The sequence below is a fragment of the Triturus cristatus genome, chromosome 4_2 (genome assembly GCF_964204655.1).
Source record: "Triturus cristatus chromosome 4_2, aTriCri1.1, whole genome shotgun sequence".
Classification (NCBI taxonomy): Eukaryota; Metazoa; Chordata; class Amphibia; order Caudata; family Salamandridae; genus Triturus; species Triturus cristatus.
Genome location: NC_140586.1, coordinates 9,800,305 through 9,824,451, shown reverse-complemented (window position 1 = coordinate 9,824,451; position 24,147 = coordinate 9,800,305).

Here is a 24,147-nt window from a genome sequence, read left to right as displayed (position 1 = left end):
AAGGAGATTGGTCGTTAATGGGATGGTTCTGGGGATTGTTATCCACCTGGGAATGGAAGATTCTGATGGTCATTGGGATGGTATTAGCTATCCTTTTCCTGTTCTGTCTTTGTATACAGTGTGCTCCTGCTATCTGTGGCCTTTTTGTTACCTCGTGTTCGAGGAGACCTGTCCAGAGAGAGTTACTAAGTACCAGGATGATGCTACAGCAACATCTCAATGATCTGATGAATATAGACCTGGATTCAGATTGACGTGAGTTTAGGTTATTGCCTTCTGAACCCATTCAATGAAGGTTGTCGTATCGTGATGGTTTTGGTATCAGCGAACCGCGACTGACAAGTGCGGTATGCGTAAGCGTTTTCGTCATGCTACACCGATGGATTCACTGTGTATTTAACGATCAAGTCTGCACACTTGGGTTCCATTTTGTGCATAACCGCCATTTTGTGGTTGCCCTCACATAGGCTAATGACTACAGGATGACTGTGGCCAAGCGAGCCTCTAGGGACGCATACACCTTAGCTTGAGTTCGTGTTGAGTCCTGTTTGACCTGAGTCAACTGACCCTGTTGCCCGAGGCTAAACTTGTTGAGCCAGTACATTGTTAAGCAGCTGGTCAGATAGAGATCAAAGAGCAGGACATTATTGATTCTATGGCACACGCACACACCCCTCTATCTTGCTTCTCATCTGTTTCTGCTCCTTCCTTTTATGGCCCTATGGCCTAATTATTGATTTGGGTTGAGGACTTTTATGATGGGCCCGTCCGGCCTGTTCGAGCAAGAATGCTGGATTTTTACCTTGTCATTGGCGGTGGGTTGGATAACTGAAAGTGGGTTTGTCGTTATGTGATGCCTCTGTAAATATCATCCTCTGATTGGTCAAATTTGTGAGTGATTGGTGCTACACAAAAATACCGATAAAGCACGAGGGTCAGAGGGAAAGTTTAAAGACCAGCACGAAAAAAATCCCCACAAGTATCTATAACGTGAAACAACAAAAAATCCGTGGGTCTATGAGCATCAAACTAATTGTCCTAAACCACAAAAACAAATGCTAATGATGACTAAAGAAGTCCTCATAAAGAGGACGGAGTCCCATCACCCACCGTGGTGGCATGCTTCATCATCTGGGGCCTCCTGTTAACCACAACCTGGTGTGGTTAACGAGCTACAACTCCTAAGATAACTAGGGAAGGAGGAGCTCACGGATGTTTTAAGGATCTAAAGAGCCTAATGAGGCTAAATAAAACAGAGACTGAAGCTACCCTAAGTGTGGTGAACTAGCGTAAAGGGTGCAGAATGAGTGCAAAAAACAGTTAAAATTGACTATCCAGCGAAAAATATGTTTAATCAGTATCGTTGGGTGTCAAGAACTAAAACAAGGGTGGTCAACATGTTTCAGCCATTGTGAATCACAGAATTGTGATCAGGGCTTTCATCAGGACCATATGCTACTCCTGCAACATATTATGTAGCCTATGTGAGGGCAACCATAAGATGGCCACCGCTCTTAAGATGGAACCCACGTAGCGATGTATAATATCGTACACACAGTGCATTCATAGCTAGAACGTTATACAAAGCACTTGTACATACCGCATTGACCATTCGCGGTTCGCTAATACCGGGATAGACAGGGGTAGGGCCCTGTCTCCCACGCGGTCCCAAATTTCAAAGTACCACAGACCCTCCTTTTGCCCTTACATAGGCAATAACTATACTCGCATCAATCCGAGTCTATGTCAATATTCATGAAGTCATGGAGATGTTGCTGTAGCATCATCCTATTACTTAGCTCGTCCCTCGATACAGGTTTCCTTACACATAATGTAGCACAGAGGCCACATATCGCAGGAGCACACTGTATGCACAGACAGAACAGGAAAAGAATGGCTAAGATTATTCCAATGACCATCAGAACTTTCCAACCCCAGGCAGATATCAGTTCCCAGAACCACCCCACCAGTGACCAATCTCCCTTATCCACGTGTATGGATTCAGATATTTTATGCAGTTTGGAGATGGCTTGATAAACTGTTGGAGCGTTATCTGGTATGAAAATGCAACAACTAGATTGGATAACCTTACATACCCCACCGCGGTCTGCAAGTATGACGTCTAGAACCATACGGTTCTGCATGAGGCGATCCGCTTGGAGCTCAGCTGTCAAATTACCAAGGGCACCAGCCGTAACATTAACAGTGGATTCAACCACACGAGTCAGTTGTCTCAGGTTCCTACTATTGACCATAGGTCCCCAAAACGTCAGAAAACCCAAAAAGAAGTCTCCCGCTTCCTGACCGGCAGTATCCTCCTTACTAATCACGCCTCTTACCACTCTGGTCTTGTGATAGTCAGAGGCAGCCGTAAATGTCGGCAGTAGCAGATTTGCAATATAACATGTGCCCGAGAAATCAGGGGGCAACCATGTATATGCTCGGTCACTGCAGACAAAATATGTACCCTTGGCAGCCAAAAACGCTGGGGAAAACTGTGATGGAAAAGTGTACGTTTCAGTACAGTCACTTCTCCCCAGTTGAGCTCTTGGATTCTGACCATTACCTTGCAAACAGAACCGACCTATGTGGGGTACGACCCAAATTGGGGATGAAATTTTTTGCTGCCTTTCGCCCAGACTAATACTATACCCCGTTGCGTACCACCCTACATAAGCTCTCAATTCCTCCTTGGGAATAGATGAGTATGCGTCGATATCTCTGCTCATATCGGCAACTCCTTTCATTAAAGCTTTATTATTTGTGCTAGGTCTGATGGAACGCGGTTGTCGCGGGGAATAGGCATCTAGTGCAAAGAGAAACATGGTCTGGAATGCCCATGACGATCCATTGTAACTAAACGGCAGCACTAGATAAGGAATACCTTTGTTAATGGTATGTGGCATTAAACCACACACCCAGCAATTGGTTGTATTCATGACTAGTTGGTGCTGGTGCAGGAGCTGAATAAACGAGTTGTTTACAAACTCTGATCGTCTGGCTTGTTCATGTTCAGGCAGAGGGTGAAAAGAGTGTGAGGAGACAGTAGGAGGAGGTATAGGCTGTACAGTGGGTGCAATGGGCTCTTGAGAGGAGAAGAATACAAATCCTACGGTAAACACCATCATACTACATAGTTTAAACAGACATAAAAATACAAAACGTTTGCTCTTCATTATTTTACACATTCTTGTTTTAAAGTTCATTTCCTCAGCGAGTCTCTCCATCTTGAAAAACTCCCTCCTCTAATCGTGCCGCTCGCGGCGGGTGAGTATCTTCTGCTAAGGAGTACGCCTGTCGGTCCAGGGAATGCCCTAGACCAACCAGAACCGTTGACCTAACGTCTTCGGCCTGTACCCCAAAGTCTTGGCACCGCGACCCTGCGGCTGAACCCGGATGGTGGTTCGAAAAACAAAAATCAAGAAAGTCCTTCAGATGGGAGAGCAAAAATATCAAAAACAAAAAGGTAAGGGAATCTTTATTTGTCCATAGGCCTTGGTCTCAAGTTATAGTGGAAACGGCCAGGTACTGTCTGATCTTGAAACAAGAGTTCAGGCTCTGTGGTGTCCAATCGAATCGACGGTGGCACAGCTTCTTGTAAAATATCGTCACTTTCTTGTGCTGAAGCTGTGCCTCTTACTCGTACATCGCTGAACGGCACAAAATGAGGTACAGTGTCTGTTTCAGAGTCAGCGATACCCTCCTGGACCCACTGGTCATATGGTAGAGGCAAAGGTATCCTCTTGATGTGGGCGCCGTGGATCCAATTCTTTTTCCCCTTTACTCGAACAGCTGATCTTGTAGACAGAAGTACGAGGTGAGGGCCAATCCAACGGGGCTCATCGTTGCTCTTCCGCTGGAAATTCTTGATGAGCACCCACGTGCCAGGGTCGATAGGGTGTCCTGGAGCCTCAGAGGCCTGGGGGAGAGTATCATGCACCTGTTGGTGTAAAACACGCAATTTAGCCGTCAATTCATACAAGTAATCAAGCAGTACTGGATGTTCGATTTCGCTGAATTTCGTCGGTCTTGGCACACCCCATACATTGGCTGGGCAGCCAAAAATAATCTCATATGGGCTAAGTCCCACTCGTGAGTGTACGGTCATTCTGGTGGACAGGAGTGCTAACGGCAGAGCGTCAGGCCATTTAAGACCGGAGCTCGCCTGGATTTTGGCCAGCTTGAGTTTTAGAGCGCCATTGTAGCGCTCTACTAATCCAGCTGATTGGGGGTGATTTGCAGCGTGGAACTTCTGCTTAATCCCTAATCCCTCACACACATTCTTCATCACTCGACCCACAAATTCACTCCCATTATCACTCCACATCATTCTTGGCATTCCAAACCTAGGGAAAAATTCCTTCACAAGGGCTTTGGCTGTGGATAAAGCAGTGTTGTCTTTTAGGGGATATGCTTCTATCCATTTTGAAAAAGCGCAAACAACAACCAATACATATTTCAAGTTGTTGCACCTTTCCATGTGGATAAAATCTAGCTGCAAAACTTCAAATGGATATGATGGAGGCGCAAAATGACCAGCTGGAGTTGGGGTTCCCCTACCAGGGTTGTATTTCAAACATACCATACAATTCTTGACCACATTCTCTGCACACTTGGGAATTCCAGCATTCTGCCATACTGGAGCCAACAACTTACAGATTCCTTTCATACTGATATGTGCCATTCCATGTGCCATAGTAACCACTGGCAGCACATATGCATCAGGTAACAACCATCGCCGATGTTCTGACAGATCAATCCAACAACCATTCTCATCCGATTTACCCGTACTTTCTCTCCACTTGCTCAACTCTTTCTCTGTGGCTTCAGCTTGAAGGGACTTCACACTCTCTATCGTGTTTTCACACATTCCAACATCACCAACCCATCTTGCAGGGCCTGCAACATACATTCGAGTCTTCACATCTTTCGCTGTTTCTTTCGCGATTTCATCAGCAAACGCATTATCACGACCAACATCATCAGTGATTTTCTTGTGCGCACTGCATTTCATAATCGCAACTTGTAACGGTAGGGTCAGTGACTCAAGGAGATCATTCACCAACTTGCCATTCTGAATTTTAGCTCCATGCGAAGTCAGGAACCCACGTTCTTTCCACAATCGCCCAAAACTATGAGCCACGCCAAAGGCGTACTGGCTATCCGTATATATGTTCACTTTCATTCCTTCAGACAACACGCATGCTCTTGTAAGGGCAATCAGTTCTGCTGCTTGAGCCAAATTATGTGCACTCGTGCAGTTTTAACAATCATGTGCAAAGTTGTGATAGCATATGCAGAAGTCGTATCACCATTCGGAAGCTTGAAGCACGAACCATCCACCCATAAGGTACCATCACACTCAGTCAGGGGAGTATCTTTGAGATCCACTCTCCCTTTTGTCTCTTCTTCTGTTCTGAACAGACAGTCATGTTGCTCAATCTCATCTAGGTCTGCTGGAATCGGCAATAATGTAGCTGGATTCAACGTGTTGCATCTCTTTATGTGTATATGATTTGCTAACAGTGTCAACTCATATCCGGATAATCGCGCACTAGTTAAGTGCTGTGTCTTGGTCCTGTTTAACAATGTGTCCACAGCGTGTGGAACCATAACAATCAATGTGTTATCCATCACTAGTCCAGCAGACTGTCGAATAGACATAGCTGCGGCGGCTGTAGCTCTCAGACAACTTGGCAAGGCCCTCGCTACCGGGTCCAAGGTTGACGAAAAATATGCGCATGGACACGGTCTGTCGCCAAAAGGCTGTGTCAACACTGATAATGCGCAACCATCTTTTTCATGAACATACAATGTAAAAGGCTTGCTGTAGTCAGGGGTACCCAACACAGGAGCTGAACACAATGCATTACGCAATTCCAAAAACCTTTTCTGACACTCTTCAGACCATGGGATAGGATACGGTGTGTCTTTACATGTTAATGCTAACAAAGGTTTTGCCAGCAAAGAAAAATTTGGTATCCAGTGCCTACAGTATGAAGTGATGCCCAAGAAAGCAAGCACTTCTCTCTGTGTTCTAGGCACACTCAATTGTGCAATGGCTTGAATTCTTTCTGGGGTCAGTTTCCTTCCCTCCTTCGATAAGAGATGACCTAAGTAGGTCACTTCTTGTCGACAATATTGCAGCTTTGAGAGAGACACTTTGTGATGAAAGGCAGACAAATGACGCAACAATGACAATGTAGCTTCTTTACAAATCTTTTCAGTATCCGCGGCGATTAGTAAATCGTCAACGTACTGAATGAGGGTAGCACCACTAGGTAAAACAAGTGCATCAAGCTGCGCTTTTAAAGCTTGACTGTATATTGATGGACTTTCACAGTAGCCCTGTGGAGCACGTTTAAAGCGGAAGCTGCGACCTCCTAAACTGAAGCCAAAAATGTCTCTGCTCTCCTCTGCAATTTTATGCTAAAGAAAGCATTCTTTAGATCGATCACTGAGAACCATGCAGCGGAGGCTGGAATCATAGTTAACAAGGCAGTTATATCAGGGACAACTGGAAACTGTGGCACAACAATCTTATTAACCTCTCTAAGATCAATCACAAATCTGTAAACAGGTGGCTGTGAAGGGTCCGTTCGTTTTAAGACAGGTAAAACAGGACTATTGCAAACGTTGCCTCTTGTCTCTTCAATTACACCCTTTTTAATCAAATCGCTGACAATTGCTAACAACGCTTTCTGACCTTCATTGGAGATCTTATACTGGGGAATACGTGGCAATCTGACATTGGCCTTTAAAGTGACCACGTATAGGACGCGCGTTCTGGGGAACATTTCCACGCCCCCTACCTCTAGGAGCTTGCTGACCACCTCTACCTCTTGCGCCATACGCACTACTGTTACGCTGCATTAATTTAGGACAACTATACTTGAAATGACCTTCCTCTCTGCAATATGAACATTGATTGGGACATACAGGGATGCGTGGTTAATAATACCCATTCATTTGCTGGTTATTCTGAAACTGTTGGGGCTGCTGGTAGATACCTTGGGTTTGCCTATAATTATTCTGTCCTCCACGTGGTGGATAAGCCTGCTGCAAGAGGACCTTCGTTTTCAGTTCTCTCGTTTTCTTATCTGTTCTATCTTTCTCGTCTTTATCTCTATTTTCATAATACTGTGCAGTAGCCAGTATTTGCGCTGAAGAGGAAACAGCCCAAGAACTTTCTGAATCTTTTAATTTCTTACACAACTCAGGAAGTAGATTCTGTACAAATTTATCCACAAATAACCGTTGGCCACCTTCAGTGCTCATGTCTTGACCACTGTGGTCGATAAACGTTTCTTCAAACCTGGTAAAGAAATCGTACACCGTCTCATCTTTCTTCTGCTTGCATGCGGACAGTTTATCCCAATTTACGCCCATCGCGGGCATTATAGTCTTCATGTCGGTAATAATTCTACCAGGGAGTTCTGCTACCAAAGGGTCAGGTTTCGCGTCACCAACTTGGCCAGCATCTGCAGCAATGATATTAGCCCATGTGTTACCCAATTCTGCCGCGTGATCTACATTACGAATGGATCCCCATAAAGGCTGTGGAACCACATTCCCAAACAACATATCTATGTCAGCCAGATTCATTACACACGATTCTGCAGTTTGTGATAACTCCTTATAATATCCTGTAGGGTTTTTACGGGGGTCAGGCAATGTCTGCTTAAGCGCTAACACCTCAGAACGTTTCCACGGGACATGCACCAAAACACTCTGAAAATATGGCTGAACAGGGGGGTTAGCAGCCAAATCACCAGGTCTCCAAACTGGAGGAACCTCACGCATTGGATATTGGCGTGCTTTTACCTTCTTCCCCACAGGCAAATCCTGCTCAAACAACGATTGCTGGCAATCATCATTTCTGAAGGACAGTAAAATCGCAACTGCTTTATCTACATTGGGACCCACAATTGTACCTGCTTCAAAATCAAATCGCACTCGACACAATTCTTGCGGGATTGTGTTTGAACCATGATCCTCCAATTCCTCATAGAGGCATTCACACATTTTGTCAAAGACATATCTCTGTTTTGGGGCATCCCATTGGTGAAAAACGTTAACAACTGATTCCACATTATAGAGTGAAGGGAAACCAATCCACCTACGCGCCAGATGATCTAACACCTCTTTCTCGTCAGGACCAGGCAGCTGACTACGCAATTGTTTACGTTGTAAACCAGGAGTCACACTAGATGACCCAAAGAGAGGCGACATTAAACTAGTAACTACATTAGCTAGTGGTTGTCGTGCTGAAGGAGAAGTTGAGGCGAAAACGGGGGGATAGACAGAGGGAAGAAAAACGGAGTCAGATACCGGTACCGGGGTAGTGTAAGAAGGAGCGCCAGGGGAGGCAGCTGATGTGTTAGGCAAAGTCGCAGGAAGCGCAGGGGCAACAGATAGCAAAACTGGCGGCCCTTGAGAGGGCTGCACTGTAGGGTTAGGAGCCAGCTGAGGAGGAGCTGGCGGCTGTGGGAAGGCTTGCGGCATATTTACTGGGGGCTGCACATTTACAAGCTGTGGAGGTGCGGTGGCATTTTGCGCATACGGGGGTGGCGAACTTAGCAAATGGGACATTAAGGAATCTTTCTCTTTCTCTTTTGTCTCATCTGGCACAAGGGGTGACAAAACAGGGTAACATTTATCGATCCCTAGTTTGCGCTGTCTATGTAACTGTTCATTCATTTGTTCCTCCTCATTATCTTTAAATTGCACAGCTGCTTGCATCATTGACATACCTCTTTCTCTCTTATTCCTTTTCGCTAGCTTAATTTCCTTCTGTTTGGCTTCCTTTCGCCATAGGCGGAAAGAATCAAACATCGCCGGCCGGGCTTTCTTTTTAAACAATTTCACTTCCAAATTATCTAAAATATCGGTATCGAAACTACCATTTTGGGGCCATTTTAAAACACCGTCCTTTCTGGTGTATCGGATCCATACTTCATTATATGCAATGGGGCCCACGCCATGTTTTACATAAAGCTCATAAGTTGGAGTTCCAATTGGAGGAACCGGACATGAATCCTCTAACTGGAAATCCCTTCCACAACCCAAACAAAACAATCTTCCAAATACACTAGCACCAGGCATCTTTGCTCACTAGTCTATCTTCAAACGTCAAAGGATTATCGATTACGATAGTCTCGTGAATACACGAGTCCTCTGGCTTTGGGACTTGCAAGCTCCAAATCAAAAGCGATCCCGAAGGATACCAAATTCAAACTGGGAGACGCTCCACTTATACTTAACTGAATATCGATGATCGATGGCGTCACCAGAAGACTCTCTCGATTGTTTCGCTCTACAAAAATCGTCAAGGGTCCAAAACAGGGCGATTAATCAGGGCAGCAGTCCTTCGTAGCCGTCGGGACGCGGAGAACCTCGCAGAAAAGACTTTTGGACCACGTCGACATGCAGGGGTCGATGAAGTGGCGGCCTTCCTCCAGAATTTCCACACGAAGCTCCTCACGAACCTCTGGCTTGAACCGGTACCGCTGAAATCGTCCCGAGTTGGGCGCCAACTGAAGTACTGGGAATTTATAGCCCAGCGGTGCAGGGGAACACACCCTAAGATTTCGGGTTCTTTCCTGTTTCAGACCTACAGAAACACAGAGTCTTCTGGGTGAAGTCAGAGATCAGTTTATTGGCTGCAGACCAATTACAGGTATCCGAGAAGTACAACAGCATGTATGTTCTCAGGAGACTGCTTCCAGTTACAGAAACGGGCTTCTCCTTAAATACAAAATATCCTGCTTCAGGCACACATTCCTTGTTTTACGATATGGTCATTCACATGTATACATTACAAACGAAATGGCAGAGTCATGATGACCATCCCACATTCCAGTTAGGCCAGCCCACAATTATTCACCCAGCGAGGCTCAGATCCCACATCAGATATCAATAGGCCCCAATAAGCACGAACATCTCCTGTTTGGAAAACAAGCCATAAAGCAGGAAGAGTCAGGTGTGAAAGAGATTAGCCGGAGGCTCGTGTGGGATGAAAAGGCTTTATGGTGTGTCAAACCCTGATGCTAATCACAGGTGGCCGTAGGACGGGGAGCTCGTGAGACCGGACTGACCTGGGGCAGCGGAGCCAAGCTGCCCAGGTCACAGAGAAGTCAAAGGAAGACACATGTGTTCAAAAGGCCCGTATTTGCTTCATATTATGTAGCCTATGTGAGGGCAACCATAAGATGGCCACCGCTCTTAAGATGGAACCCACGTAGCGATGTATAATATCGTATACACAGTGCATTCATAGCTAGAACGTTATACAAAGCACTTGTACATACCGCATTGACCATTCACGGTTCGCTAATACCGGGATAGACAGGGGTAGGGCCCTGTCTCCCACGCGGTCCCAAATTTCAAAGTACCACACAACCACTCAGTAATTGGAAAGTGGGGCTGCAGGGGTTCTTAATGCAGTACCCGTCGTAGATCGGGACTATGCATCAACGCTCCTGGTAACAACTCAGGGCGTGAAGCAGCGCTCTCTCCGTCGCTACTCCAGATAGTCTTCCTGGTTGTCCCCTGCAGCCCCACTTTCCAATTACTGAGTGGTTGCATCTGCCGGAGGTATCGTTTTATTTTCATGCAGTTGCAATTTTGTCCTCATTTGGCATCGCTCTATGTTGCAGGAGTAGCATATGGTCCTGATGAAAGCTCTGATCACAATTCTGTGATTCACAATGGCTGAAACATGTTGACCACCTTTGTTTTAGTTCTTGACACCCAACGATACTGATTAAACATATTTTTCGCTGGATAGTCAATTTTAACTGTTTTTTGCACTCATTCTGCACCCTTTACGCTAGTTCACCACACTTAGGGTAGCTTCAGTCTCTGTTTTATTTAGCCTCATTAGGCTATTTAGATCCTTAAAACATCCGTGAGCTCCTCCTTCCCTAGTTTTCTCAGGAGTTGTAGCTCGTTAACCACACCAGGTTGTGGTTAACAGGAGGCCCCAGATGATGAAGCATGCCACCACGGTGGGTGATGGGACTCCGTCCTCTTTATGAGGACTTCTGTAGTCATCATTAGCATTTGTTTTTGTGGTTTAGGACAAGTAATTGATGCTAGCCAGGAACTTGGTTTTTGGCATAAAAGACGATGCTCCGCTCTATTAGGTTGAGCAGTCTCCTGAGAACATACACCGTGTTGTACTTCTAGGATCTCTGTTACTGGCTGCAGCTAATAAATTTGATCTTTGATGTCAACAGAAGAATCCCGTGTCTCTGTACTCTAAGACAGGTGAACCCGAAGACTTCGGGCGTGTCCCCTGCGCCGCTGGGTTTAAATCCCGGTTCTTCACCACCTTGCCCCGACTGACCTTCACGAGTGCTAGTGGGGTGGGGGGGAGGGAAACAATGACCAACTGAGTAGTCACTCGCGACACCTATTGGGTCGATTGCCCAGACAGAACTGATATTGAAACAATTGAAACCTACATGGTCCACGATTAAACTCGGGCGCCATGAGGCGGTCTTGAACAAGGTCCGGTGGACAGCGAGTCAGCAGATTGTCAATGGAATATTGATGGATTTGAGACAAAGGCACCATCCAAATTACAGAAAAAAACAAACTGGTGAGAATAGTTTATACTGTTTTGCCCCACCCAGGGCACCCTGTCCGGTTACCACCAAGGCAGATGTACCACAATGCCAACTGAAGGCAGAGTAAACCACAATTTTTGACCTAGAGCTATTCATGGCGACACATACCTAGAGACGCCCAGTAATGCGCAAAACTAGAATCAGCATATGCCTGCGCTACATACAGCAAGGCAGTTCTACGGAACACCTGACAATTGTGTGACTATATGCCAGGACTCATGACAGGCGACCACTTCCTTTTGCACCACACCTTGCTCCTGCCGTGCTGCCAATCATAGTAACACCACAACTAACCCTAACACTCGTAGGGCCCCAGTCTCTCTGTTCTCTCTAAACGACTTGGAGTGCATATTAGATGCACTAGTGATTGGTTACTGTGGTGCCTTATGAGCCTCTAGTATATGGTACCTTAGGTACCAAGGGCATAGGTACTTTACAGGCCTACCAGGGGCTGGAGCATGTATTATGCCACCCTTGGGAAGCAGACTAAATCTGACACCTCAGGCCTGCTACTGCAGCCTGGGTGAGGTAGTGGTAGCACTCCTCACAGAGGTATAGGTTCCTATATCTCACCATACACACACATATAAACCTATCAGTCACCCCTATGGCAAGCCCTATCAATCCTGAGGGCAGGGTGCTTGGTTTACCATGTGAGGGGGTGCCTCTGCCTGAGCAGGGCCCCTCTGCAGCTGGCAAGGTCTATTCCCTGTGGCTGTTTGTGGATGCGGTTAAACCATATACTCTTAAGTGCATTATAACCTTCCGGTTAATGCTAACTTTGGAATGACTGCATCAAAACATGTCGTGTTTGGTGTAAAACATCTTGGAATCATACCCCCACACCAGTAGCTGGTGTGGGAGAATGATCCCACCCTTCTAGAGGGGATGACATGTACCCACTGTAGTAAAATGACAGAAATCTGAAAGAGCCCTGGCATCACAAAATGGATGCCACCATCACAGACACTGGGCTGCCCTCCTGCTGCTGACTGAAACTCGCAGTGGAGGAGGCCCAACAAAAGGCATCCTGTCACAGGGAGGTGTCACCACCTTCCAGACAGGATTTATTGTATTGGAGCTGGGTGGGTGCACTCTTAGAGTGCTTTGAAGTCCTGCACTGAGGGAGCAGTAGGCTCCTCTGTGCATATGCCAGCTCAAACCGGTTCAGGGGCTACCAGCCCCTGCTCTGGCACGAAACTGGACAAAGGGAAGTGGGTGTAACCACCCACCCCCTGACCCTCCTAGAGGAGTGGTCATAGAGCTAGTCCTTCCCTTTCTTTCACTATAAGATAGGTACTCCTTGCCATTGCAAGTTAGATAACCCTGGACGACGCTTTACAAGAAGAATCCTGGCCCTTCGACGTTCCACTACCTTTGGAAGACAGAAGAATCTCCCTTGGAGTCAAGGAGTGACTCCCCTGCTTGGCAGGCACCTGAAACTCTAATCAATGGTTGCAAACTTTCCCGCTCCCGCCATAGTCTGAAGTCCCTGCGACCCCAGAAGTGGATTTCCTGACTTCTCGTCGGCCATTTTGAGTACCCAGTGAAGCTGTGGCATCTGGACCCCACCAGTGATGAGGAACTGCAATACCTGGGAACCGTGCACTATTGTTGAGTGCAACCCCTTCATGACATTCAACAAACTTGTGCTTTGGACCATTTGTGGCCCAAGCCTCCAGCAGATTTTGCAGCAAAAATCAGAGTCCTACCACGTCCTGAGTGACCGTGGGCACCTGTGAAGCATTCTCTCATGAGGCATCTTTGTGATCCCTTGCCTGTTGGCTAGTGGATCCCCCGAAGACTTTCTTCTCAATTCAAAGGGTTCCCCTGGTTGCTCCAGGCCTGCCCTCACTTACCCTTGCTGGGTAAGTCCCTCAGACATTGCTGGTCTGCACCATCGACTTTCTTCACTCTACACAAGACTTGCTTTTGCCAAGGCTTGTTGGCTCCAATCCGGTTGCCGATACCACCATCAGCTGTAGACATCATGGGACACTCCGAATCCAGCTGCTGGTCATCTTTGATCCCTCCTGGACCTTGTGAGTGAAGAGTCAAAACACCATCAATGACCTGAAATCACCTGACATCCGTGGGCATCCATCTTCTTGGCCCCGGGTTACTGGCAAGTGACTGTGAACCCTCAGACCTTGCTGGTCTGCACCATCAACTTTCTTCAGTCTACACGAGACTTGCAGTTGCCAAGGCTTGTTGGCTCCAATCCGGGTGCCGACACCGCCATCAGCTGCAAACGTCGTGGGACACTTCTAAATCCAGCCGCTGGTCATCCGCTCACGAGGTCCAGGAGAGATCGAGAAGAGTCAAAAGACCGCCGACGACCTGAAATCACCCGACATCCGTGGTCATCCATCTTCCTGGCTACCGGTCACTGGCAAGTGACTGTGAACACTGTCCCTTCAATTTTCAGGTCTTCTACATCTTGAATCCAGCCTTGGATTCCACCGGACACTTCTTCAGTCGCCGCAAGCAGCAAGTCTTCTTTGGTCTCCATAGAAAACAGCGACGCGACCCAACACCAAAAGACACCTATGCACCCGGATTCCCTGGGTGAGGTAACTGGTGCCCTAGTGTGTGTTGGCCCTCGAATTACCTACTTTGTAAGTGGCTTGCTTGTAGACTTCCTCGAAGTACCCTAAAACTTTAAAAATCTAACCGCGACTTGCTCCATTGTAATCAATAGGGAACCCGCGACTGTGTTCTCACACTGCACGCGTCTCCCGTGGGTCTGTTACTTACCTGCTATCACTGCAGTCGTGAAGGCCAAGCGATTCTACAGGCCCTAGGCCGTGTCATTTTGCAAGTCGACCTTCCTAACCCATTTTTTTAGTATATGGTCTGGTACACCCCTAGGGCCCCAGCCATATTTGTGCTTAACTTATTGTGAAACGTTGATATTTCAATGTGTTCCTGGCTTCTAATCTCATAAAGAGATTAGTAAAGTGTGTCTAGAAATAAATACATATATATTTGATATGTATACCTGTGTGGTGTCCTTTCATTTGGTAATTCAAGAGATTATAAGGTAAAACAAGCTGCTTCACATTCCTCTGAGACTTAGCCTGAAGCCTGCTCTCCACAGCTACCACTAGGATAGCTTTCTTTAAAAGGTTGTCTTAAACCTATCTACCATAAGAGTCGAATTGGACTGGTGCAAGGTGGCCACTATAACTAGTGACCAGCATATGCTAGGCCAACTTCTCACAGTATGTGAAAACCCTGATGTACCAGCTGAAACCAACAGAAGTGGATTAAAACAGGGAAACTGCAGTGACCACCCAGTGTCCTGCCGAGCCCTCGGTACTTCCGTAACAGCCAAACTGGTCACATGCGCACCTGCCGTGGGCCCAAACTGGAACCACCGGAGTCCCCCTGCACCCTCCGTACTTCCACAACAGCCCGACAGGTCACCTGCGTGCATGCCAGGTGCCGAAACCAGAAAGCGGCGACCCATTTGAAACTGAATGGCGGCGCATAATCCCCGCGTTAGAGACAAAATGTACTTGTGTTGTCATCCGCCCCACATAGGGCTTAAGTCTGTACTGTGCCTAACCTATCCGCATTAACATTTACGAGAAAACCTGCAGGATTTATGCTTAAGTGACTGTCCCCCAGTATGGTACATCCAAACCAAGGCTGAAGCAATAGGAACATGAGGCCTCAAGCAACGGGTGTCCTTGTGTACTGGAAACATTAATTGGCCACAACAACAACCATGGGCATACCCTTAACTGCGAGTCACCAGATCGTCAATGAAATAGTGATGGATTTGAGACATAAGCACCACCCAAAACTACTGAATTAACATTGGTGAAAATAGTTCTTTGAAAGAAAAGCATTGACGATCCCAACTCACTTGCCGGGAATACAGAAACTTGTCCAGCCTAACTGAAATAAGCTGAGCATGACGGAGAATAAAACTCAAAGTGTACTATGAGGGGCATTTCAGATATTAGGCAACTCATCCTTCCATCTGAAAGATGAGTCATTAACCAACACTAAGCCAAGAGACTCGCGCAAAGTGTCTCAACTATTAGCCATCGTCCCTACTTCACTGAGCCAGCATAGACAAAAAATGGTTAACACGCACCATTCCCATGTTCCTCCTGCTAGTACACAGTAATGTCTCGACGCAGTGCAACCCGGAAGCCAAGTAGCTACTTCTCAATCCTCCTGTCCACTGCTTTGTTTAGTACGGAGGTGTCTAGATATGCCTGTGCAGCAGGGCAAAATGACCAACAATTCACTGTGAATGCGGTACCTACGTAAGGGTCATGAATGAGGGTCGTGAATGAATCCATCAAAGATTTCCCCAGGCATCTACGTTCCACAAAAGCACCACTCAGATGCAAACTGAAGCCTCCCAGGTCCATGGGCATCACTGGTGAAAGGTGAGAGATGGGGACAAACCTGCTCCATGCCATATGCCGTTCCCCCTGCTCAAGTCCTGTGTCCCCATGGTGGCCAGACCATACAGGTCACTGCCCATGTTTGCGCATTGATCTCCAACAACTACCCCACAACCAGTGTAATAGTTATGTGGCAGAAACACCCATAATTAGCTCCACAAATCCACAGACAAGTCATCCACAGCAACCCACTCGATCGATAAAGTGAACAAAACAGCCCCAATCACTATTCAGTCACGTAACAACATAAGCGGCGGAATAGAAACGTCTACTGGAAGTAGATTGCCCATCTCCGACAACAACCTCGGCACGGGCTGCCTTAGTCTCTCACGATGAAACACTCAACACTGTAATCAAACACTCAACACTGTAATCTTAACCCAGTTCAGTAAATGAAAAGGCTGTATATAGACGGTACACCGTGTGCAAACATGAAAAACTGACGCTGCCTGCACCAGTCACAAAGCGGTGCCGCGAGGGCAGCATGTCCACAAAGGAATGTGGACCACCAATACCATCCATCCTCCCATCGGACACCCTCTGCCCCCAGTCCTCCAACTACAAGGAGGCTTGACAGTTTGCCCGGACAAAGGCCCCTCCCAGCCCGCTAATTGCCGACTGATCTATGGAGCACTCAGACTCCGCCGAAACTCTCGCTCCGCAACTGCCCCTCCCTACCCGAGCCACGCCAGAAGGCCGTGCCCGACAAGGCCGCGAGGAGAGACAGAGCCCCGCTACTGAGAAAATGTAACCACCTGAATGACTTCGTTCAGTAACCACTATACCTCACACTCGTCCATAGCATAAAAGGGCACATTATTAGGACAGGTTTGTAGTTCGGTACATACATTAAAATACAAATACATTATAATATCAACCTCGTTAAATTCCTGAAAACAAAAGCACTACCAGCACAACCAGGCTCCCACATGCGGGCGGAGCCACAGACAGACGTTGAAAGACCTGGAACGTAGGGGGGCGGTGACAATGCCCACACACTCACCAACAAAAACCTACGCCAGACCAGCATAAGATGGCGTGACCAGGACGAACCAAACGGCGTGCCAGTCACAAGCCAGGTGCACAGCACCGGCCCCCTAGCAATCACCGAAGCAGTCCTAAGGCACACGCTGCTACACCACTGCGTGCCTAGCTGCGCAGCTGGAAATTGATTGTTATAACATTGCGTCCTCTGTGATCAAGGGGGGCGGCAGACACCCCGATCGGTACCTGGCTCACCCACCCCCCAGTTGGTAACTCAAGCCGCACTTTAGCATGGGCCACGAGCCACCCGCAAAATTGCCCCCTCCTGAAGCCGCACTGTCCCCTAGCCAACCGGAAGTAGGCTGGAGATCTAAACCGAAGGGAACAAACACTAACCACCACCATCAGGAACTCAGCAGGCAGACATGCGAGTTGTATATGGGTGAACTGGGGCCTCCCAGACTCTAAACTGTGTCCCATAGCACCGGGTCAGTTCAGTCTCCCTGCCCATGCAGCCAAAATCTCAGTTGCCACTACTAACTCCGGGCTTCATGCGACTCATTAACCTTGGAGGAGCCATCGCTGCAACAAGACACTTGGAAATAGTAAACACTCCGAGATGAGCCCCACAATTAATCTCCCCCACAGATACAAACGTAGTTGGCCAGCAGGGTCTGCCCCCACTGCCCTAATGTACACCTCCCGGACCCGTAAGGAACCAGAAATCTTCGAATCTGGGTCCGTGTTCTGCTGTGCCCTCGCAGACAATGAACCCACTTGGTCCGACAAGGCTGCACACACCACAAAAAACCCGACACCACAGCACATGGGGCCTCGGGTCACCCACCACGCCCCACGACTGACCCCCCCCCCCTCCCCGCACAGTACCATACTGAAGAGAGACTTGAGGGAGGGGGCCGACAATTACACCGCACTCACCGGTATTAAGCTCACAACACCAGGGAGGGGAACCGACGCCAGACCGAGGACCATGCGGCGTGCAAGGCGATCAAGAGGTCGCCAGCATGGTGGGGGAGGGCTATATAGCCTCCTCCCTCGCACAAAGGAGTCCCGAAAGTAACGCCCCCTTGCGTCACTTCCAGGCAGGAAGAGGAAGGGAACACCGACCGGAGTACCTGCCCCCAGGAGGGGGGGGGGGGTGGGGAGGGGTGTCCAGTGCCCAGGCGACACTAGGGCGCTGACCGCTCTAGTGGCCCCCTGCGGGGGCTGCGGTCAGCGGCATTACCGGCGTCAGGATGTAGGTGCACCCCCTCTCTAGCCGGCTGCTTTTTCAGAGTGCCCAGGAGCATAGATCACTTGCTCGCGGGGCTGTTACCCGGCGATGTCCGTGTAGTTGGCCATGTCAGAGCTGAGGAATCTCCTCCGGTTGCAGCAAGATGGCCGCCACCCGCAGTCCGCCTAAGCACAGATCGGCGCTCACACCGTGCTTACGTCGCACCCTATCTTCCTTATTCTCAGCCGTAAGATTTATTCTGGTGTTATATGTCTGTGGCGCCGGTGTCTCGATGGCATCAGTGGCTATCTTATTCTTGTGGATAAAAGGGCCTTAGAGTGGAGCCACCTCAGAGCGCATCCACTATCTTGGCCATCTAGCCACGCCCCCGGCATTGGGTCTGTTTTCCCATTTTCTAAAATAAACACCTTTTAACCTGCATCTGAAGCATGCAGTGTCTCACTACGGAGAAGATGTGGTTATTCTTATGTTGGCCTGAATATCAGATCCCGCTCACACATGATGCCTCATTCGGGTCATAGCAGAATATTCGATTAACTAAAGAGGAGCCTGTTTTTCTTTTGCAGTTTTATATAGCACAAACTCCACCCAAAGGCATGGATGAGCACCCAGTTATATTACAAAAGGACAACATATATTTTTTTTGTGGTTCTAGGTTTTTTTAGGCACGGGGAAATTAAGTGATTTGCCCACAATCACAGGATGTTGAGCCGAAGCAGAGACTCCAACTGGGCCAAATTTACTAGCATTTTGCATCGTGGTTGTGCCACTTTTGTGCAAGTAGATATTTGCAAAGCCACACAGCGGGCAATTTGTGGCACCTTGCCTGCCTTTGAAAAGAAGTGTAACGAATTCTGCAGCGTACATAGAAAGAGGAAAATGCCTCAAGGGATTGTTTTTGTTCAAGAAGGTATTCCTTCCTGCACAAAAACAAGTCTCTTTGCAACTCAGGCACCACTGAACTGTGGTGCAAGAGTGCTTGTGTTGGAGCTAGGATGTCTGGAGTGCGCCAGCGCTATGAGAGAGCACACGTACACCATATCTTAGTAGATTTGGTGCATTTCTGCTCTCTCCCTCTCACACGGACTCCATTGCGTGAAAGGTTAGTTAATCTGGCCACTTTTTCTACAGTTCAAAAGTGCATGCTCTGGCAGTTGAGCGACATCCTCTCCCCTCTCTATCTATTCATATACTTTAACTGTGGAGTACAAACACCATGTATGAGCTTTGTTCCAAGCCAGATCAGAGCAGCCAAGGAAGAGGAACTGTCTACCGTAAGGCAAACGACAAACCAGAACACTCACCTGAATACAAAGGATCATTTATAATGGCGACGTTCGTACTTCCGGTCAGCATGAATGCAATGTGGATGGAACTGATATGGCAGAAAGGTTGTGGGGCAGAGGATGCAGGCGAATCAAACAGAAAAGAGCAATCCTGTTAGAACTGGTGCAAATAATTATGCTCACTAAGAATTGGTTAGACAGAGGGCAAGTAAGAGAAGGGTCGCGCTGACAAACTTTTTAATGGATGAGGTGAAGAGGACAAACGGAGAATCACAGCTGCTAGAAATACACAAAAATTAACAACCTCCCAGGGGCTTGAGAAACCAAGAAGAAGGGAACTGTGCAAATTGTGGGAAGCCACGATGCCCACAAAACACTCAGATGCCGAAAGGATCCCCTGGGGGGTTCCAAATATTCACAGCACCTTCGTTATGAAATCCCTAATCCCGAGAGCAACTTGAGTAGTGGTACTGGAAAACGTTCACAGTGGGAGTGCTGTCATCAGTGTTGTGTCGCTGAAGTCAGAGGGACTGTGAGAAATCCAGCATCTCACAAAGAACAAGTGTAGAAATGAGCCATGCCAATTCAGCAGGGGAGTGGTAAGGGTGTGGCATGTATTTGGTGGTGCGTTTTGGAAAACAGTGTTGCAAATATCTTGCTAAAACATGGTGTGGTAGTGCACTGTCAAGACAGCACATTTTCCATTGAAATGGCCTCTAACTTTTCATACACATGTTGTTTTAAAGATGACCTAATACAGCACACAAATGATAACGTGAAAATCGAGTTTCAGTGAATATTTATCATTTGTGCATCACCATGTAAAGGGCCTTGGTTGGTGTTGATTCTAAAAAAATGTTGTTTCCATCACACTTCAGAATTATAAAACAAAGTGTTTCACTTGTGTTTTCCTATGTGTTCAGATCTTGTGAAGTATTTGTACATTTGAAGTTTTGTTGTGTGTTAGAAAAAAATACACCCCCTAGAGCCCTTCGTCTCACCTGCAGCACAATTGTAACATGGTTCGCATTACAAACTCTATTTACATTGCAGTCAGAGAAAGAAAAGTAAACAACAATCACCATGTTAAAAGAATAAGCAGCAATTTGTCAGAAGACAGATCCTGACATTTGACCTCTAAGATAAGAAAAAAGGCATCTTTATTACTCATTCACATTTTGAACTCCCCCATTATTATTTTAGAGGTGCTGCAGCGCCTATGTACTTGAGGAGTGGGCACATAACTCACGGGAGAGCTCAAAAGCTATGCTGAGGGTTTTATTAAAGTATGTGTGCGACTGCTACGAATTGGCAGTAAAAGACAATTGACAGACTACTAGAGGAACTGGCCAAGTTGTGGAGCAAGAAGAGGTGAGTAAATTCAAAGATGAGATGGAAAAGAGACTTGCCAGATAAGCAGATGATATCACACAACTTGAATGATGGAAATGTTTAAGGGACCAAGATGATTATGATACCGGTAGAGTATTCACCTTCACTGAGAAGTTTGATCAAATCAGAGACAAGGAAAGATATACAGACAAAGACAGTCGTGACTGATTACAGTCTGTAGGTGAGCTCAATGTGAACCAGGGTGACAATATCAAGGACATTTTGGCCCAGCTTTTGGAAGGAATTTTTTAGACCAGTACTAAGTGCTAAGGAGAGGACAGCTGGCCCCAAAAACATAAAAGGAAAAGATGGAGGAGGAAATCAAAAGAACACAAAAGAGAAACAAAATTGGAAGGAAAGGTGAAAAAAGAAAGCGATCCAGATCAAGGAAGTTATAATCACAAAACCTTAAGAACAACAAATGCAGGTGAATGATAATGTAACAGTGATTAAGATTTGTAATAGAGAATTAACACAAGAAAAAGAACAGACTGTCCTGAACGAATAGGTTCCGGACTAGTCTCCAAACGAATCGGGTCCTGCGAGTCCGAACAACTGATTACAATTCTTCCCAACATCGTTTGGTCGAACTCGCATTGACTTTAATGGGAGCCTGTGTTCCGAACAATAACACAGGCTCCCGTTGAAAAAAGTGGTGGTTGATGAAAACCTTGCACCCTGTGCCTACCACATTGTGCATGGTTGGGAAGAGGGTTTCCTTGAGAACCCCCACAGGCTACATTCGTACATCTCTGGATGCAGGGGGGCCCGCCTCGGGCCCCCAAAGAGTGATTCCGGCAGCCATTTCGTCTCGGGCAAACCAAATGGGAATGGCTGTCCGAATCGGTCATCGTGATCGCTCCTCCAGAGACCGTGTCCATAGAGCTGTACGAATGGGCTCTGAAAGACTCGGGCTGTCCGGGTGCCTTTTGAAACCAATTCAGACTGCTCAAACAGTTTCCGAGCATCGTAATCGGTCGATGGGAAAACCTGTATGATTCGGTCCGAAACAAGGTTTCAGAATCAGATTCTGCAATACCGAATCCCATCAGGAGCCTTTCCTAAAGACTTCATAATCTGGCCCATTCTGTTTAGGACTTTATTTTGCTCCCACAGCAGAGTTTAATTATACACAGACAGGCATACATTAATTCCAATTTGTTAGAAATCTTAAACTGTTAAAAGACGATACTCTCTCCAATACCATAATCTATCTCCAGTCACTGTAAAGGCCAATACATGCCCAGTGGGGGATTTTGAGGAACTATGTGCTACCTATGACCTTAATGCTGGATGATACCCTAGATCATCTTGAATTAATGGTTACAAGAAAGGAGGAAGAGATTATTGAACTATGTAAATATATGGGCATAGAGTTCAATTCAAATAGCAAAAGTGTATTCAAACCAGCATTACGAATGATGCCACCTAGGATTCCCTAAAATGTGTAACCATGAAATTACTTTAAAAGATATTAAACATTATACGAGACAAATATTTCATAAATAGAATAGGAAGTTACTCATCCTAATACCCGATCCTAAAAATGTTAAGTAATAATGAGGAAATAATTCAAAAGCCATCTAAGAAGGTGGGGGAATGTAGTCATGTGTTAAAACAATAAATATTTAAAAGAAGTGCATGCACAATTGGAAGATAAAGAATGTTATCTTACGATTGATATTAGGTACCATAAGAACTTGATCATGAGAAATGATGAACTTTTAATGTGTTGGACATGCTATAGCATTATAGACTAAGAAGACTACTTAATTATGAAGGCAAACAACTTGAAAATACCTTCCTTTTACTTATTACCAAAAGTTAAAAAGGAACCACTTAGCCTCTTATGTCATCAGTGTCATCAATGGGGAGTCTCAAGGAAAAACGCTTTATGTAAGTGGCTCACCTCTTGCATGCCTTTGTGGAAACATTACCTACTTACTTAAGGAAAAGTACTGACTACCTTCAAATGATTATTAACATAGTATGGGACAATACATACAAATTCATATCATTAGATGTCAAATCCCTTTCTATGGAAGTAATCTTCATGAATGATCATTAATGTATGACTTCATTAGAATAATTTTCTGATTGAGAACTGTCTTTACAAACAAGTAAATAGTAAGGCTATGAGCATCTGTTTCTCCCTCAGATAAGGTTACCTTGTGATGGGCTGGTGAAGGGAGCAAGTGTGCACAGTCAACAACTTGGAAGAATACATGCCAGCCACATGTTGTTTTGTTACATTGACGATCTGTTCTTCATTTGGGATTGCAATGTTCAACAACTGATCACATTTCACAGATGACTACATAAGAAAACATTGAGCCTAAAATTGGGTATGAATTATAGTCACAGCACTGTTGAACTCATAGACTTAAAACTTGAAGTGAAAGAGGGCAGTTCACTGAATGGGGAAAATAGATCTGGAGATATTATAATACATGCAACCAAATAGCTACCCTACTCTGATTAAATGGAATATTTTATACAGCAAATTAGTAAGATTAAAAAGAAACTAGGTCAGAAGAATTAATTCAGAAGGCCAAAGTGAATATGTTGAGACATTTTTCAATCAGGAGCTACCCATAGTGAGTATTGCAGACATCTCAAGAGAAGATAAATATTGTGAAAAGGAAATATCTACAGCATAAGCCTACAGTAAAGAAACAACCTCCAAGCATGGGGCTTATAGAAGAGATGAATATGTATGTGCATGGTATTTCTATAGGGTGAACGTAGGCAACAGACAGCAGAGTGCTGAAGAGGATAAGAAAAACCTATAAAGTCTACATGTGATAGAAGAGGTAGCTTATTTTTGGGCTGTTAATGCACTATGGTGTATTGCCCTTTAAAGAGGTGCATCTTTAATTCATACAGGAATGTTGTTCCAGATCTTGAATGCATTGATAAAAATGGTATGATTCCTTGTTTTTCCTTTTTATACTTAGTCGGCAGTCTAATAGTGTCCCGGCTGCTTGTGTGCTCAGAACCACCAGAGATGTGCAAAATATTCCGTGTGCTCAAATTCCAGCACTTCCTCCACAAACACCATTACTGATTGATTTTCAAAATAAAATATTTATTACCAACATCTAGAACATGTGGTATTTCACTACAGAGAAGTCATGGTTATTCGTATCCACAACGGTTAACTGTGTAAT